Here is a 19,424-nt window from a genome sequence, read left to right on the forward strand (position 1 = left end):
ACACACACACACACACACACACACACACACACACACACACACGTGACACACGCGTTCGTACCTATAGGCGGAACGCAGACAACTTTACTTACAGGCCAAATCCCACATCTCGACCGTGGGAGGACAGTAAGGTCTACAACAATCTGAAATTACAATCAGTAGTATCAAATAATCAATGTTAACAACGATTTCATGTAGCAGATTAATATTACAAAAACTACCTTGACACTTACGAAAACCTTCACGTTGACACACAAACAGCCCCAAAAGATATAAAGGAACCGAATTCCTGGCCAGCTCACACTGGGGCAGAATTAACAATCCTTCAGTACAGAACCTACTGAAGTCTTCATCCATAATTTCTAATAAATGCTAAGGACACCAGTAGATTCAGGAGTCCAGGTAGGCACCGGACAATACTGCCCTCCTCTCGTAGCTGTCAAGAAGCTGTTTAATACATATCGGCGTGTTTAGCACACCACAGTTGACTTATGCACTTCGTAATATGATTGCACGCGACGAGCGCGGCTCCTTGCCCGCTAAACTCAGCGTTAGCAAAATGCAACGCTGCAGGAAAAAGCGGATCGCCATGGCCCAACGGTGAACGGTTTGGACGTGCTGCAATCACCAGGACGCCTATTACTCCGGAACACCCATCAAGCTCCGCGTCCCACACTCCGCTCACTACCACACAGCCCCAGATGGATGAGAAAACCAAGTAAAAATGGTACGACTATGGCCAGAATCGATGGAATGTGTGCACAAGTGACGCCAGTAGGATCGCGCACATACCCTCACATAGGCCAGCACGGCTCAGTGGACGGTCAATGCGATATAAGATCTCATCGCCACCTGTCAATTGGAACAGATTCCATGTCCGCATTACGTCATTTTCACTCTGGTACACATGTCGAGCAACTTACCGCGTTTTTATGAGTATTTGCGAAAGGTAATCTCAGCAGCACCTGTTGAGGTAGTGCTAAGGCTTTTACTAATAGTTGGATTCGCGAGGGAAGTTTGCATATACTGCTACAACCATCCATCTGTAAACATTGCCATCTGTACCTAGCTGTAACTTAGCTCTTCATATGTAGACTGCACCATTTTAGTGCATCTTGATTTTTTAATGACAAAAGTTGTTATTGTAATAATTCCGAACTTCTTATTTTTGTTGGACTATGCCAGTTACACTGGTACGAGTACAAACGCTTCGTGGTTTATGATTATAATGGCTTGTCATAGCAAAAAAGTGAGCCAATCAACATTGGCTCGAAGATAAGGCTATCAAAAGTACCTAAGTAAATTAAGTTTAGCTGAATAGGAATCATCACAGAGTACGTTACAGTAGGAAGTTGTCAGTTGCTAGTGATTTTATTGCAAGACATATATTAAGCGATAGATTTCGCTCAGATGTGTCACGCAGCGTATTTTATGATACTATATACCCATTCATTTTATCACTCTAGTCAATTGTTCAAGCTGCATCGTAGTTGCAGGCAGTATTCAATACTACCAATGACTGCTCAGCTAATTGCTTCTTCTTTTCCATTTTCTTATTATTTTGAGGTGTTTGTTATTTTCCAGCAGAGTTGAAAGCTTCCAATCCGGCTGCAATGAGATAGGAGTTTACTTAAACGGACAGGGAGAGAGAGATATAAATGTTCCAGAGCTGAGGGCCGACAGTCAGCGCAGTTTGCCGAGAGCGGAATTCGATTCGCCCATCCCCGCACTCTAAGTGGTACACAGAGCCAGCTGTCCGCCAAATAACAGTATTGTTCTAAGATTCCTTTGGAATGGTAAGAATGTAAGCCAGGCGCAGCCTTCTAGAGACACTGAAGTACGAGAAATGTCATTTGCCTTAGTAGCCACTGCACGGAGAAACGGTCATTTGAGATCGTTGTAACAGACTTTCGCATTAGTTCATAGTACTTATTTATGAAGAGTGCGTGCTTTCTCATGTGTGTCTACGTACAATCTCTTTTATTTACCATCTTCAGAATCGTACCATGAAGTCGAAGAGCTTTCTTGGCTTCTTCCATGGGCCTCAGCACTATCGGTTAATTACATAATCCGCAGTAGTACGAGTTCCTTTAAGGTTTTTCAAAAAATTTAAAGACCTCAGTGTCTCCCACTACTAGCTGGCGCGATTCCTCTCTGACGAAGCAGCCAAGTTTCATAGCTTTAACATAGAGAACAGCCATGCAATGGAAAATAAACATTTGCAGATGAAAAGTCAAAGAGAACTCCTACCGCCGGTGGGCCGAAGAGTAAACATTTGCAGCCAGACGAGACCTTGTGTCATGGAGAAGCATGTGTAAATGTGCGTACTGAGTAAAGAGGCCGAGCTGGACTCTGAATTTCCAGCAGTTACTCCGGACGTCATCCACCTTCCTGATGTATGAGTGTGGTAAGAATGGACCGGAGTTGCAATCACTGATTCGGTAGGGACACAATGTTAACTTCCATCAGAGACAGTTGCACAGTTCTAATATTTAACTGCCAGGTAGCTTCTTCTATCATGAACTTTGGCGATCTTACTGGTATTCATGTATCTTCCCATGTTCTCTCTTAAATGCCCTAGTATCACAGTCATTGGTCATATACGCGAATTATTTTCTTAATTATGTTTTTATCATGCTCACCCACCAGCACCATAGATGCATTTCAGAATTATAATCCTCTGTGCACTTATTAAGTGTTCTTTTAAAAAGCTCAGTGGGTAATTCATGTGTTGATGTTTTAAGTTGACAAACTTGATTACAGTAACCATTTCTTACAGTTATGGATAGATGACTACTCCACCAATTAAAATATCCCTGCGTGGTGTGGTACCGTATTTTACTGCTTGGCTGGGCGACCTCTTGTTAATTACCGTTCAATAAGACGGTTACGTCAGCGCGATACTATCATTTCCTTAAGAGCAGAGCGATCTTATGGCGTGCTTCCCTACTCCGTAGCTTCCCAGAGATCGGAATTATAGCATCCTAGACGTATGGTAAACAGCTCAAGAAACACCTCACACAGGACGCTGGCGCCTTCCGTACAGGATAATTTCCTAAATCCCACGATCTTGTGATTTTCGTACTCAAATTTTCTTTTACTTAATCGAGTTTTAACGTAAAAAATGACGAAGAACACTTGATGATGAAAGAAGGCATAGAATTTAAAATACTGGTAAGTGCTGGGATTGTCACTAACTTATCCCGGAAACGTTGTGAGCTGAAGTCTATCATAGTCCTGATTTTTTCGTCATTGCAGTTTTGAGGAACTTACTTTTATTATTTAACTGGGATTTAATTCTTTTTGGTGGCGTGTAGGTCAGGAAACTGGTTGTTAGGGGGAAGCGGTTAAATTTTTTATGCCTCTATTTGGTTACTGCCCGTGCACGTGACTTAGAGGTATCAAGCACCGTTTATATGGCAGAAGCGAGTCACTCAGTTAACTGCCAACTAGACGAGGAGGCCGAACAAGGCTGTTCGCACAATTGGGAGATGATGGAAAATCATGGAAGTATATGAAGACATCACAATAGACGAATAGGGCAGCAAGCAACGTACAGAAAAGCTTGTAAGAATTATTCCGTAAACGCCGGCTGCGAAACGTGAGACACAATGTTGTCGACTGCACACCAAATTTGTCTTCACCGCACCCTTTGATCTACATCATTTTTTATCGTAATTGCATTAGACAACGAGAAACAGCATATAGGAGCAGAAGCAGTTTTAGTAAAGGAAGGCGAAAATTTCAGAAAGCTAGACGAACAGTGCACTGAAGAGCCAAAGAAACTGGTAACCTGCCTAATATTGTGTAGCTGAAGTGCCGCAACACGACGTGGCATGGACTCGACTAATGTCGAGGGAATAGAGGGAACTGACGCCATGACCCCTGCAGGGCTGGCCATAAATCCGTAAGAAAACGAGGGGTGAAGATCACTTCTGAACACCACGTTGTAACGCATCCCAGATATGCTGAATAATGTTCATGTCTGGGATGTTTGGTGGCCAGTAGAAGTGTTTAAACGCAGGAGAGCGTTCCTGGAGCCACTCTGTAGCAATTCTGGGTGTGTGGGATGTCGCACTGTCCTGGTGGAATTCAATTCAGAAAGCCAATATCGGTCGTGTTTCGTTGAATGGTTAGCACGTTGACAATTGTTGATGACCCCGCATTGAAATCCGCAGCAGTTTGCGGAAGAGTTGCACTTCTGTCACGTTTAACGATTCTCTTCAGTCGTGGTTGGTCCCGTTCTTGCAGGGTCCTTTTCGAGCTGCAGCGATGTCAGTGATTTGATGCTCACAGTACACTCGTGAAATGGTCGTGCGGGAAAATCCCCATTTCATCGCTGCCTCGGATGTGCTGTGTCCCATCGCTCGTGCGCCGTCTATAACACCACGTTCAGTCTTGCTTAAATCTTGATAACCTTTAATTGTAGCAGCAGCAACCGATGTAGCAAGTGCTCTAAACACTTGTTGTCTTATGTAGGTGTTGCCGATCGCAGCGCCATATTCTTCCTGTTTACATATATCTGTATTTGAATACACTTGCCTATACTAGTTTATTTGGCGCTTCAGTGTATGATGCGTATTTTAAAAATGTTCAACAGTTCAAGGAACATAGTGATAATTTTAAGAGATTAAAACAACTGTTAACGGGACATGTACAAGGGTGTGCATAGGACATTTACGCATTATACAAAAGCACCGGGGAAGTATTTAAGAAATCAGTAGGGAACGATACAGTAAGTTGGCAAAAGCGAAAATAAATTAGGTACGTCAACTCACGAAGTGAAAATATCTTTGAATTGCTAAAGGACGTTGACAATATGAAAAAGTGGAGAGATGTGGTTACGGATGACGTTTCTCTAGTAGCAGGTAAGGGAATTGTCGTCGCGAGTTCTAATAGCGCCGTAGAGGTTAATTTATAATATTAAGAAGAAATAAAAGTTCTGTTTCAGTTCGAACAAAATCAAGCGTACATCAACCGTCACAGTCTTGAAGCTTTGGTAAAATTTTTCAACGATAGACAATGAAATAGTGGATGAGCAAACGATATGCGGAATGGCCTGTTATTAATAAGCAAATAAGATAGGTGCAAGGAAGACGAGGAAGTAGGTGAATCAGAGGACAGCCTCTATCGCATATAAAGAGATGCTACAGGCCCTTCTGTAAACATTGAAGCAGGTGTGTGTGGTGGTGGTGGTGGTGGTGGTGGTTAGTGTTTAACGTCCCGTCGACAACGAGGTCATTAGAGACGGATCGCAAGCTCGGGTTAGGGAAGGATTGGGAAGGAAATTGGCCGTGCCCTTTCAAAGGAACCATCCCGGCATTTGCCTGAAACGATTTAGGGAAATCACGGAAAACCTAAATCAGGATGGCTGGAGACGGGATTGAACCGTCGTCCTCCCGAATGCGAGTCCAGTGAGCTACCACTGCGCCACCTCGCTCGGTTATCCCAGGTGTGTGTGTGTGTGTAGGAATAAATTGTCAGGACGTGGATGAGGATGGAAGAAGAAAGCATTTCATTTCCGGACTCGCATTCGGGAGGACGACGGTTCAATCCCGCGTCTGGCCATCCGGATTTAGGTTTTCCGTGATTTCCCTAAATCACTCCAGGCAAATGCCGGGATGGTTCCTCTGAAAGGGCACGGCCGACTTCCTTCCCCATCCTTCCCTAATCCGATGAGACCGATGACCACGCTGTCTGGTCTCCTTCCCCAAACAACCAAACCAAACCATTTCATTTCCGTTCAGCAGTATGCTCTGTTACCCAGTAGATTTAATAGTTTACATCTCAAAATTTGGATTGAACAGTTCCAAAACGGTTTTCCAAGACGTGGGTTAGCCGGTTACAAAATCCAGTTTATTTACGCACTTCTACAGGATGTCTAAGCCACAACTATGCAGATGATCGCGGGAAAGTGCAGAACATACGGGGAGTTTTAAAGAGGCGTCCTTGCACGAGTTTTTGGTGAATGAGAAACAGAAGAATATAAAAACAGGCATTTTAAAGATGGAGCCACATGCTGGTTCACAGTTTCGAAGTCCGACGCCTTATTTTACTGGGAAACCATTTCACTGACGCACTGTTAGAACCAAAGCAACTCATACGGATAAGCCAAACCAAATTGTCAAACCGACTTCAAAGACATTACGTTAGCTGGTCATGGTATGGGTGAGGCGGGCACATTCTTGCACTTGCTGGACGAGCTTGGCTACTATCGTGGAACCGATGTCAGAGAACCAGTGCACCTTTTACAAAAAAACTTCGGACCACCACAGCTTGGGCCATCGAATGTGAACTGGCGGGAGAGGCATCGGCCCCCGAAAAGGACAACCAGTGGAACAGAAACAATCAGCATAATTTCTGCGCGGATCGTATAGTGAAAAGTATAGTGGAGGCTATAGGCAAGAACACAGAGGACGTGATGATCAAGATCAGGGTGTGTGGAAATCGCTGAAGTATGTGGCCCAGGCTCACAAATGAATCCACGAGGGAATGAAGAGGAAAAGACTGAGAGTAGAGATTAACTTGCAGCAGAGGCTCCAATTTCGCTACGGGACGAAAGTCAACTGTCATGACCCTTATCGAACGTTTACGAAGCTTTCAGGAAAAATTTATCCGTGGTGTCACTTACTTAGATAAGAGAACAGAAGACATTGCATACCCATTGCTAGATGTGAAGTTCCGAAACGTATCTGCGCCGTATATTTTAGATTCGGGAAGTAAATTCCTAATTCTCTCTAAGGGCTATGTGACAGGTGCCATTTGGAGAAGTGGCCTACGTTTAAGAAGCAAGGGGTGAGAACAGACGGAGCAAATACTCGGGAAAGCGAGGAAGTGAAGGAGCAATTTAGAACTGACTTACATGCAAAGTGCAGACTTTCTGATCACACGGAACGTGACTGTAAAGGCAGTTCTCGGTCTCGAGTTTATCAAGTTCTAAAAGTAGGTGGTGAACTACAAGCAGAGGTCTGCAGAAGTGTTTTCAAACAAGAAAGGAATCAATTAAATTTCAAGGACAGTGAGGGAAATTTGAGCAAGGAGAGTTTTCAAATGCCGGGCATCATTATAATTAGTGAAGGAAATACGTTAGTATGAAACCAAAGATTTAGAGTGATGGAAGTACGGGAAGACGAAACAGGAATGGAAGGAAGGAAGGAAGGAAGGGAGGAAGGCTACTACTGAAGGAAATACATTGCAACAAGGCGAAAGCGTTAAATTAATGAAAGTAGGTGATGAAGAATTAGGAACAGGAGGAGGAGAGACAGAACTACATGTCATCAGGAGTTCTAACGACACAGTCGATTGCCGCACTAGTCAGAGAACCAATCCGAAGAATACGATAAGGACGATGACGACTGGGAAGGCTTTTGCTTGTGCGAGTCAGAGACCAAAGAAATTATATACAAATAAGTTCAATACGTCAGGCAAGGCTGGGAAAGCATTAGATGTGTCTCTTCACACTAAAGAGTGGATAAATGATACTTTTATATTATCGGAAGAAGACAACTCTGGTGGAGATGAATTTGAATGTGTAAGCGGGGAACTTAGACATAAGCCAAAAGAATAAGGGTGTGTTGCAATCCCAAGAGGTTTGGCGCTTCTGTTGACGGGAACGGAGAAGAAACCGGTGGAACTTTGGAAAAACGATGAAGAGGATCAGCCATGGGGCACACAGTTAGATGCCAACCAGAAAAATAGTCATTAGACTATAAGTAGTTAATAACTGGAATGTAGGCATATATGTGTATGCGCAAGATAAGCGTCTTGTTCCAGATGGATAATGAGTTTCCACAAACTATCAGTAGAACTTAAAGAGATGGAGGGAGTTTGTGGACGATGTTGCGTTATTGAAAACTAGAAGGTCACGTAACATCGGATATATTAGTCATAATTCTTTTACGTAAGCTGTGGATCGTTCAGAGTAAACAAAATTTTTCACAATAACTTTGGTGAGAGAGAGACCTTCAGCAGTCGCAGATTGAATGTCGGCGACACGTTTCACTGCTCAAGAGGTTAGTTGAATACACAGCAATCGGTTTCATAGCCGTGAGTGAGCAAGGAAGATTATACCCTATCCGAGCCTCAGGTACAGGGCGGGTCGCAGGTGGCGGATAGCGAACGATCCATCAGATATGGTGGACAGCTGCGAATAAGGGGAAACCCAAATAAGCAGTCCCGGACCGAGGCGGCAGCATCACGAGGGTGTGGGAGTGTGACTTTTGGCAAGGGTCACACTCATTCAAAAACCACAGAACCCGAAGACGTTGCTGTGTCATGGCGAGTAAGTGCCGCCATTACAATAAGCACCGTCAACACCCAAATCCAGGACGCGTCTGAAGTGGGAACCATCGGCATCCTGGTCAGCGTCTGTTCACACAATGTGCGGCTGGTCATAATGCTCCAGGAACTAACAATCCCTGGTTCTAAACACCCGGTGGAAACACTGCACCAACTTGATTACAAGCAAGTATGACTCGTGCAATTAATAACAACATTACCCCAGGTGGTAACCAATCCACCCATCAACAGATGGCAACCAGGAATTCGGATTCTGGGGAACCTGGACTTACACGATTACATCAGAGAAAGTCGGAGCTCTCTGGCAAACTTCCACTTAAAACACCTACATACATTGGAACCTTTAACATAAATACATTAATCCAACCAGGAAAACTTCTAAACCTTACAACAGAACTTGAAAAGCAAAAGATAGTAATACTAGCTTTACAGGAGACACGTTTTACAGATGAAGAAACATCAGATTATGGCAACTATCGCATCTTTAAGAGCAAGACGGATAAACGAATCGGAAGAGGAGCCCCCCATCTCGGGATGGCGTTTATCATACACAAGAGCGTGCTCAGCTCCATCAAGGAAGTTACTCCCGTAAATAATAGGATAATGACGATGCGCTTACAATGTGCCAACAAAACATACACAATGGTTAATGTTCATGCTCCCACAAACGGAGACAACAAGAAAAACCCCATAGAAACAGAAAAGTTCTGGGAAAATTTGGAGAATATAATGGCCAGGATTCCAAAAGATGATACAAAAGTTCTACTCGGCGATTTTAATGCCCAAATGGGTAGAGAGAAAATCCACCAAAAAACCGTAGGCAAATATCCTGCACATAAATTTAACAATAAAAATGGCACAAGGCTCGTCGAACTATGTAAGCAGAATAACCTGAAGGTAATGTCAACATCTCTAAGAAAATGTCCAAGAAAAAAGACATGGAGATCTCCTATACAACAAATTGGCGAGTTTCAAATAGATCATGTGGCGATTTCATACCCAGTACAAAAAGAAATTTACGACGTCCAAGTATGCAGAGGAGCAAACATTGATTCAGACCATTACCTAACTAGAATTAAAATCAAGTTTACAGCACGAAGAAGTCATCAGAAAAAAACAGAAATACAGAAATATGACACCAAGAAGATTAAAGAATCTAAAGTAAAAGATGAATGGGAGAAGGAAAAGGCAAACACATGGGAAGAATTTCATTCTAAAATCACGCGAATAGCTAAGGAAACTATTCCCTTGAAAAAGATATTCAAACACCCTTGGTGGGATTCGGACTGTGAAAATGCATTGGAAAGGAGAAAAAAGGCATTTCAAGAATATAACAGTAAAAAATCACAAGAAAGTCTACATTTATTTAACGAGGTTAGAAAACAGGTTTCAAAATCTATTAGGCAAGCAAAAAGGAAGTACACAAAGGCACAACTGGATGCCACAGAAGAAAATTTCCAAAACTATAATACAAGAGACTTCTACAGAACTTTCGCAGATAAAATACGAGGATATATCCCTCAAAATTTATGTTTCAGAAAACCAGATGGTAAATTAGCCCTAACAAACCTGGAAAACTGTCAAGTATTGGCTCAATATTTTTCTAACCTACTAAATTGCCCAGAACCTAGTTTAAGGTTTCCCAAAGAAATCTGTGCCAACGCTCAACCGGATTCATTACCACCAACACAGGAAGAAATCAAATGTCACATTAAAAACTTAAAAAATAATAGAACATCTGGCGAAGATGGCATTGTTGCAGAGCTATTAAAAAACCTAGGACCAAAGACGTTGCAAGAGCTCACAAAAATAATAACAAAAATATGGGAAACAGAAAAATTACCAGAGGAGTGGAAATGTGCCATTATTCACCCGTTACATAAAAAAGGAGACAGAACAAATGTCAATAACTACAGGGGAATCTCACTTTTACAAGTCACCTACAAAATTCTCTCAACATGCCTGCTGAAAAGAACACAAGAGCAGCTGGAATGCCAAATTGGTGATTATCAAGCAGGCTTCCGCCCCGGTCGCTCATGCATAGAACAAATATTTAATTTAAAGACAATATTAAAACACAAAGCAATTAGAAATGCCCCCATAATTTGTACATTTGTAGATTTTAAGAAAGCCTATGACTCAATTGACCGGCAATCTTTGTTTAACATTTTAGAGCAACTTGGACTTGACTCCAAAACACTAAGGCTTATCAAAGAATCACTGACAGACACTGTATCTAAAGTTAAATTCAGAGGAGACATCTCTGAACCTTTTCTCATTAAAACTGGAGTACGTCAAGGTGACGGGCTATCTCCACTTTTGTTTAATATAGTCCTGGATAAAGTCATTAAGGAATGGGAAAAAGAATTAAAACATCAATCTTACTGGAAACCAATCCATCTTGGTAGAACCAAAGACAACGTGGAGATATCTTGTTTAGCATTCGCAGACGATTTGGCCATACTTGCAGATGATGAAGAAATCGCCACCAAACAAATAGAGATCCTTAAGGAATGCGCGGATAAAGTAGGTTTACAAATTTCGTTTCAAAAGACAGAATTTTTCTGTACAAAATTCCATATACACAGTTTGAACACAAAATATGGAAAAATAAATAGAGTAAAACATTTTAAATACCTAGGTGAAATTTTGGAGCTAACCGGAGGAGAGAAAGTTGCACAGAAGATCAGACAACAGAAAATGAAGAGAGCATATGGTATGACACATGAAATATACAATAAAAAATGCATGTCCTCGAACACAAAAATCAGACACTACTGCGCAGTAATTAAGCCAGCAGCACTACATGCTAGTGAAACGCTCACACTCCACACAAAATGTGATTTAGAAAAAATACTAAAAGAAGAACGAAAAATTATGAGAAAGATTTTAGGTCCAAAATTAACAGAAGAAGGATACCGGATACAATCAAGAAGAACCACAGAAACTATATCAAACCTGGCAGCAGACATAAGAAGGCGAAGATTAAAATTTTATGGACATGTCACTAGACTTCCCCCCACACGACTCACCAACAGAATTCTCACTTACATAGAAAAAGTCAAATCAACAACACCATGGATTAGCCAAGTAAAATTAGATTTACAAAAAGCAAATATTGAACTTAAAGATGTCACAGATAGAAAAACTTTTAGAAATAAGGTGGAAAAGTGGAATGTATTGTCGGAGAAGGAAGCACTAAAGAGACCAGGAACAAAATGGACAGAAGAAAGAAAAAGAAAACATGGAGAACGAATGAAAGAAGTATAGAAGAAACGACGTCAGAAAGCTTTGCGTGATCCTTCTGGGTCCATTCGCGATAAGTGAAGTATATATATAGGCATTTGTGGCAGTTTTGAAAGATTACGATAAAGGGTACATGGACGAGATGTTGGATACATTTGCCTTATACGGATGATTTAGCCTGTTATAGCTAATATTTCATGTCAGTAACGAGAGACACTGAGCGATGATTACCGGCAGCTATGGAGCGTCGAGGATGTTATGTTTTGACGGACATGCTGTAGCGCCAAACTTACGAGGATTTTTGTTGTAGTTGTGATCAAATACGACAGCAGTGTGAGGTACTGGACGGTTGTGAAGCAAAGATTGTACTAGTAACACGCCACATCATCTAATGGAAAGTGAGTTCCCGCAACGGAAGACGCAGGATTTGTTGCGAATTTTGTTTGTGCTGTTGTGAGGGGATGCCTCAGCCATTTGGTGGAGGTAAACTTTATGTTGTAAGAGTTTTATAGCAATACGAATACAGCTGAGTGATGCAATGATTTGATGAACATCTTAATGTAAAAATTGAGGCAACATCGGGTCATTAATACAGGTATGGCCACTAGAATAGGTAAATATTTAGCAAATATAACGAATACCATGACAAAGCCTCAGGTTTTATCAAGTCATCGAACATTTGTAATGCTCGTTCAGCCTTGTTTGTCTCAGAACTGTTCTATGAGCTGTAGATTAAAGAGAATCTTACTGGAGGACACTATCGTAGGGAGAGAGGAAGGCCCATTATAAGAATCAGGGAGTATGAACACATACAGTAAAATCGCAGTAGTTCACTGCAGGGTACGCCACTATCTTATGTGACATGCGTGCTCAAAATAGCTGCGTGGGATATAAGTTAGCTGTATGACCACTAAGTGATATCGACGATGCTAATTTGTAATCCTTCATGATATTTGAAATTTGGAAAAATCATGTTTGTATTTTTGCACAATAGGTGCTTTCTTTGAATGATTAAGGTGCCCAGGAGACTGAACGTAATTACTTCTATTTTATAAGGCCATGGAACACAGCAGTAACGTTTGTTAACAATTCATAAATAATTTTCTAGTTTTTGAGGCCTAGGAGCGCCAGTATTTAGTTAATTATTTAATTATTTGAGGGACTAGAGCCGTAATTGATACACTCCTGGAAATGGAAAAAAGAACACATTGACACCGGTGTGTCAGACCCACCATACTTGCTCCGGACACTGCGAGAGGGCTGTACAAGCAATGATCACACGCACGGCACAGCGGACACACCAGGAACCGCGGTGTTGGCCGTCGAATGGCGCTAGCTGCGCAGCATTTGTGCACCACCGCCGTCAGTGTCAGCCAGATTGCCGTGGCATACGGAGCTCCATCGCAGTCTTTAACACTGGTAGCATGCCGCGACAGCGTGGACGTGAACCGTATGTGCAGTTGACGGACTTTGAGCGAGGGCGTATAGTGGGCATGCGGGAGGCCGGGTGGACGTACCGCCGAATTGCTCAACACGTGGGGCGTGAGGTCTCCACAGTACATCGATGTTGTCGCCAGTGGTCGGCGGAAGGTGCACGTGCCCGTCGACCTGGGACCGGACCGCAGCGACGCACGGATGCACGCCAAGACCGTAGGATCCTACGCAGTGCCGTAGGAGACCGCACCGCCACTTCCCAGCAAATTAGGGACACTGTTGCTCCTGGGGTATCGGCGAGGACCATTCGCAACCGTCTCCATGAAGCTGGGCTACGGTCCCGCACACCGTTAGGCCGTCTTCCGCTCACGCCCCAACATCGTGCAGCCCGCCTCCAGTGGTGTCGCGACAGGCGTGAATGGAGGGACAAATGGAGACGTGTCGTCTTCAGCGATGAGAGTCGCTTCTGCCTTGGGGCCAATGATGGTCGTATGCGTGTTTGGCGCCGTGCAGGTGAGCGCCACAATCAGGACTCCATACGACCGAGGCACACAGGGCCAACACCCAGCATCATGGTGTGGGGAGCGATCTCCTACACTGGCCGTACACCACTGGTGATCGTCGAGGGGACACTGAATAGTGCACGGTACATCCAAACTGTCATCGAACCCATCGTTCTACCATTCCTAGACCGGCAAGGGAACTTGCTGTTCCAACAGGACAATGCACGTCCGCATGTATCCCGTGCCACCCAACGTGCTCTAGAAGGTGTAAGTCAACTACCCTGGCCAGCAAGATCTCCGGATCTGTCCCCCATTGAGCATGTTTGGGACTGGATGAAGCGTCGTCTCACGCGGTCTGCACGTCCAGCACGAACGCTGGTCCAACTGAGGCGCCAGGTGGAAATGGCATGGCAAGCCGTTCCACAGGACTACATCCAGCATCTCTACGATCGTCTCCATGGGAGAATAGCAGCCTGCATTGCTGCGAAAGGTGGATATACACTGTACCAGTGCCGACATTGTGCATGCTCTGTTGCCTGTGTCTATGTGCCTGTGGTTCTGTCAGTGTGATCATGTGATGTATCTGACCCCAGGAATGTGTCAATAAAGTTTCCCCTTCCTGGGACAATGAATTCACGGTGTTCTTATTTCAATTTCCAGGAGTGTAGTTACAATTAACAACTGTGGTCGAGATGATTATTTGCTGTTAATTTGGTTACAGTATATAAGGATTGTATTTGAACTTTATTGTGATGTGTCGAATGTCAGCCGGCCGCTGTAACCGAGCGGTTTTAGGTGCTTTAGTCCTGAACCGCGCTGCTGCTACGGTCGCAGGTTCGAATCCTGCCTCGGGCGTGGATGTGTGTGATGTACTTAGGTTAGTTAGGTTTAAGTAGTTCTAAGTCTAGGGGACTGATGACCTCCCATAGTGCTTAGAGCCATTTGAACCATTCAAATGTCATTATGTAATGCTGCCACAGGCCCTTACCGGCAACTCATGAAGATGAGGTGAATGCCTGACCAAAGATACCGCAGACTGGTGAAAGCATCACAGCCTTCACCGACTGGCGAGCCGTGGAGAGCAACAGCCTGCTGATCGACTCCTGTCCGTGGGATTCACCGGTCCCAGCCTTGGTGTGGCCAGCTGTTACGTGCCACAGTCCTACTGGCACGTTTCAGCTTCATCCCCACGAGCGACGACACACAGCACCCACAGGAGACACAGTCGCCAAGACTTACGGCAAGTCTAACACACTTACGACAGCCGACACAAGAACCGTTCTTCAGACCATGAGGCAGCGTTACAGACGGCATCCAACCAGCATCCACAACACAAACTGCCACGCAGTCTGTTAGTCGGTCGGAGTTATTAGTAGACCTGTGTGTGAGATCTGTATCAGGAACTTCACACAGACTTTGAGGCACCCTCTGTGTCGTGCTGAAATTGTCAATATTACGGACCTATAAAAGGTCATGATCTCTTGTTTCATTATAAATTTCAGTCACTAGTCATGGAACTCAGACACATGCAGAATACTGCAGCAGATGACGTCACGTTTCTTCATTGCTTGTGTGGAAGAAATTTGTAAATTTTTGTCACGCTTCCACAACCTCACATTGTGCCTCGTCAACACCAGCTGTTGCTCATGAAGTAATTGAAGACTGTTCTATCCTTAGAGCAGTGACCTCATAAACCTTACTGTGTTGGACACTGTTAGCATTGTGAGAAACGACTGATTATTGTAAGGAGCAGGCTACAGAAATAATATTTGTGTTACTTAGCACATTAATTTCAATGAAGGTGTATCAAGCTGCAGATTTGGACTTGTGCATCATGCTGCGCTGCAACAAGAATACCTTCTGAAACTATAAACACTAGCCTTTTCATTCCCGTGCTTTATCGTGTGCCGAAACTTCCATAAAAACAAACCTTTCTCGGAAACAGTCAATGTGAGGAGCAGTCAGTGCGTTACCCAGAACAGTGAAGTGATTGCTATTTTTTGTTTTGCGTGTTATTTCTTCATTTCAGGAACTGTATTATAAAGACTGGTTAGTAGGCTCAACCATCGTTTAATCAACTTTTGCACATTCAATCAGTCGATGGCGCTGCTAGTTTGTTTGGATTCGATGTGTCGTGTTTGTAATTTGGTACTCTCGCATTAGATCTAATGCACGCAATCAGCAGTCTCATGACTTGAGAGTAATTGCGGATTTGTAATATTTATCTAAACTGAAGCTGCAATTACTACACACATTTACCGAGATTTGCATACCTTAATTACAGAGTAACACAAGTAACTGTATATGAGAAGTTATTGATATGTTTAGCAATCATTAATGTATTTCACGTGTTTTATATGTACTTTTAAGAGTTTTCAAGAAATATGCAATTACACCAGTGTAAAATGTTTTGCCTTGTTCCTTTTTAACATGTGTTTCTATAATTATCATTCCATAGTTATTCAGTGTAATGCACTGTACACGTGTTTCTATAAATGTTATTCTTAGTGTTCTATGTAATATCCTATGTAGTTGTGATTTATCAATCATGTCTTGCGTTACCGTCATTCTTGTTGCACAGGGAAATATACCACCTAGTATGCTATGGTTTAATAGAGTGAACGATTTGCTGGTGTAATACAAGAAGCGTAAATGGGATAATAGACTAAATATAAATGAATGATATGGACTTGAATAATTTTGGCAACAAGTCATCTCAGTGTATGTGTATGTCTATCAGGGTACAGCCTTTATTCATTGCAATTGTGTGTGTGTGTGTGTGTAGTATTTTAACAACAGATATTCTTCGTAAAACACGTTTCCTCAAATAAATATTCAATTTCACCACTATATTCGATTGATTTATATGATGGCTTGTACTAAACTGTGGTTGTGTATATTTATATACTTTACCTTGGTACCAGATTGAACATAGTCACCCATGGCATAATAGTCATCACATGATGAGCATGCGTAACAAGAAAGTAAAAATAGTACCACCACAGAGTTAAAATGTACTTGATGGCGTTTTTCTACAAATGAATCTTAGCACCACTCCACAATATCCATTTCATTTGCAAAGGAAGGTAATTTTATGTTCCGGCTTCTTCGCAAAAGAGTCGCGCAAGATATTTCAAGATAGGATATTATATACTCATCTATTTGGTCAACGTAGTTAGTGTTTTAAGGCACATCATAGCTGCAGACGGTGATCAGTGCTACCAGTGGCTGTCGAGGTAACTGCTTCTTCTTCTCTCTTCTTTTATTACAGTGAGGGGCTTGTTGTTCTTCAGCAGAGTTGAAAACTTCCAAGCTGACTGTATTGAGATACTTTACTTAAAGGAACAGGAAGTGACAAACATGTTAAGAGCTGAGGGCCGAATTTCATCACATGTAGCCAAGGTCAAAATTCCGTTTATCCATTCCTGCTGCCAAAGCTGCATACTAGCTGCCAAAAAGTAGTGCGAAGAATCCTCTTAGAAGAATAAAAATATTAACCTGGTGCAGCCTTCCAGAGTTGCTGCGGCATGGGAAACGCCATTTGTCTTAGCAGCCATCCCACTGAAAAACGGTCAATTCAGATCTATGTAACAGGCTTTTTGATTGGTTCACAGTGTTTGTTTGTGTAGAGTGTACACTTTTTATGTGAAAACTTTTTTATATTTCAGTTTCAGAATAGTACCACAGAGAGAGAGAAATTTCCTGGCCTCCTCTGCATGACACAGCATTGTTCATTAGCAAGAGTAGGAGTACGTTTAACCTTTCTACAAAATTATTGCCGGGCGGAATTTGCAATGTCTGCTACAAGTGCCTGGCAAGATTCCTGCTTTGGCTGAACCACCGAAGTTCCACAGCATTTAGACAGAGAACACTTGCTGCTATTTGAAGGCAGAGTAAACATTTGCGTATGGGCTATCCAAGTCTAGGTACACACTTGTAGTCAGATGAGACTTGGAGTCAGAGAGAATGATGCCTCCAAATTGGTTCTGAATACAGAGGCCGAGTTGGACTGTCACTGCGACTTACGTACACCCCTCTGCAGTATGAGTGTGGTAAGAATGGGCCGGCGTTGCAATCAGCAGTATGGTATGGATGTAATAATAACTCCCATCAGGGACTAGCTGCACAACTGTAAGATTTCGCAGCCAGCTAGTTGCGTCTATTATGTACTTTTATGGTCCTACCACTTGTTTGTCCGTATTCTTTCTTTAATGTACTAACTGTTATTGCAATCATTGGCAGTATCTACTAATTATTCTCATAATTATCCATTTATTTGGCTCATCCACATATACCAGCGATAGACAGTTATAATGCCTTGTCCACTGACGAAATGTTCATTTGCTTATCTTGAGTGGATTATTCATTGCATGTGCTGATGCTTTACGGTAATGAACCTGATTGTTATAGTGACCATTTTCTTCTGTTATAGATACATGAGCCCTCCTCGCTAGGATATATCTGCGTGTGGTGTGGTATCCATATTTTATGGTTGGTTGGGTTACCTCTATTAGTATGCGTTTAATAAGAGGTTTCCGTTCGTGGGACACCATCATTTCCTTAAAAGCTGTACGTCACTAGAAATCGAATTTATAGTATCCTATAGGTAAGCTCAACCGACATGCCATACGCGGACTTTCCTTTCAACTGAAAACTTCTGTAGGTTGTTCAGTTTACAGCACAGTTCCTTCAATGGCACCTGATATCTTTCACAGTTGTGGATAGTGCCACAAGAAATATAAAATTTGTAAGTATGCGAACTGATAAAAACGATCTACTACTCTGCACAAATTGCTTTGTAATTGCAAGTACTCCAGAAACCCGACATAGAATTACTGGTCGATCTAATGGTGTCCGTACACTTTCAAATCCTGTTCTTTGACTCTGATTTATGTACTCAACATTGGTGACAAGAACAAGTAGCGTCGGAGCAGAATTCTTTCCACATATTAATTGTGCTCTGAGTGTAGCTTCTTATTTCTGGCTCCATTTTGTACTAAGTGAAAAAAGTATACGAGTAACACATTACAATTTAACTTAAAAAATGAACTTGAAACCCAGACTTCACAGACACAACTACTCACGCAAGAATACTTCTGTTCATCTTTACTATAAGGTAAGTTAAAAAGGGAAACGGTGCTACATTAGCACTGAGGAGGAATACGTTCTAAATATCTTTGATGCAGTGGTTCCTTCTTTCATTTTATTGGTGTCAACTGACGAGTGACAGTGTAAAATGTTGTAAATTCCATTTTTACACCTAAATCGTTTTCCGTGTTCAATAACACTGTGGCCTTGTTGCTTTTTGTTTGCACCAGGACTTGTGCCAAATCATGAAGGAAATGTCAAATATTCGTCACTAGATGAGGTACAATTTTTTGTGCCAAGCAGTTTTTCTCCTTGGTGTTCAAACAGTAGCGTGTCAAGGTCTCCTCCACGTAGTTGATGAATAGATTATGTAGTAAGCAAGTGTTTGTAAGCATTTGCCTGTATCGGTAGAATATCTTCGTAAGGAGGTAATTTAGGGTTCAAAAATATTATAAAACGGATATTTGCTAAACTATGAGAAGTAAGCAAGGCAAGGCAAGTGTTAACATCATTGTTGATTCAGCTAGCGCTATGAACTCAGTTCATGTAATTCCAATGCATGCATCGGACTTCTTTGATTTGAAATGATGCTGCTGGAACGTTTTTGTCAAAGCAGGGGTATATGATCTCAGAATGTAATACGATCAAACTGTCTCATATTTACTCGACTCATATAGTTATTTTTTTAATTATTACGCATAAACGAAAGAATGAAAACAAATGTCAGAGTAATCAAAAGGAAAAAACGCCATGATTGATGTATAGCATGCCGTACTTCGTCAGAAGGAGCAGCAACGTTTTCCGATTTCCTGTTAACGACGTTGACATTCCTTAGTCAACAGCACAGACAGATTT

Source organism: Schistocerca nitens, chromosome 2 (assembly GCF_023898315.1).
Source record: "Schistocerca nitens isolate TAMUIC-IGC-003100 chromosome 2, iqSchNite1.1, whole genome shotgun sequence".
Classification (NCBI taxonomy): Eukaryota; Metazoa; Arthropoda; class Insecta; order Orthoptera; family Acrididae; genus Schistocerca; species Schistocerca nitens.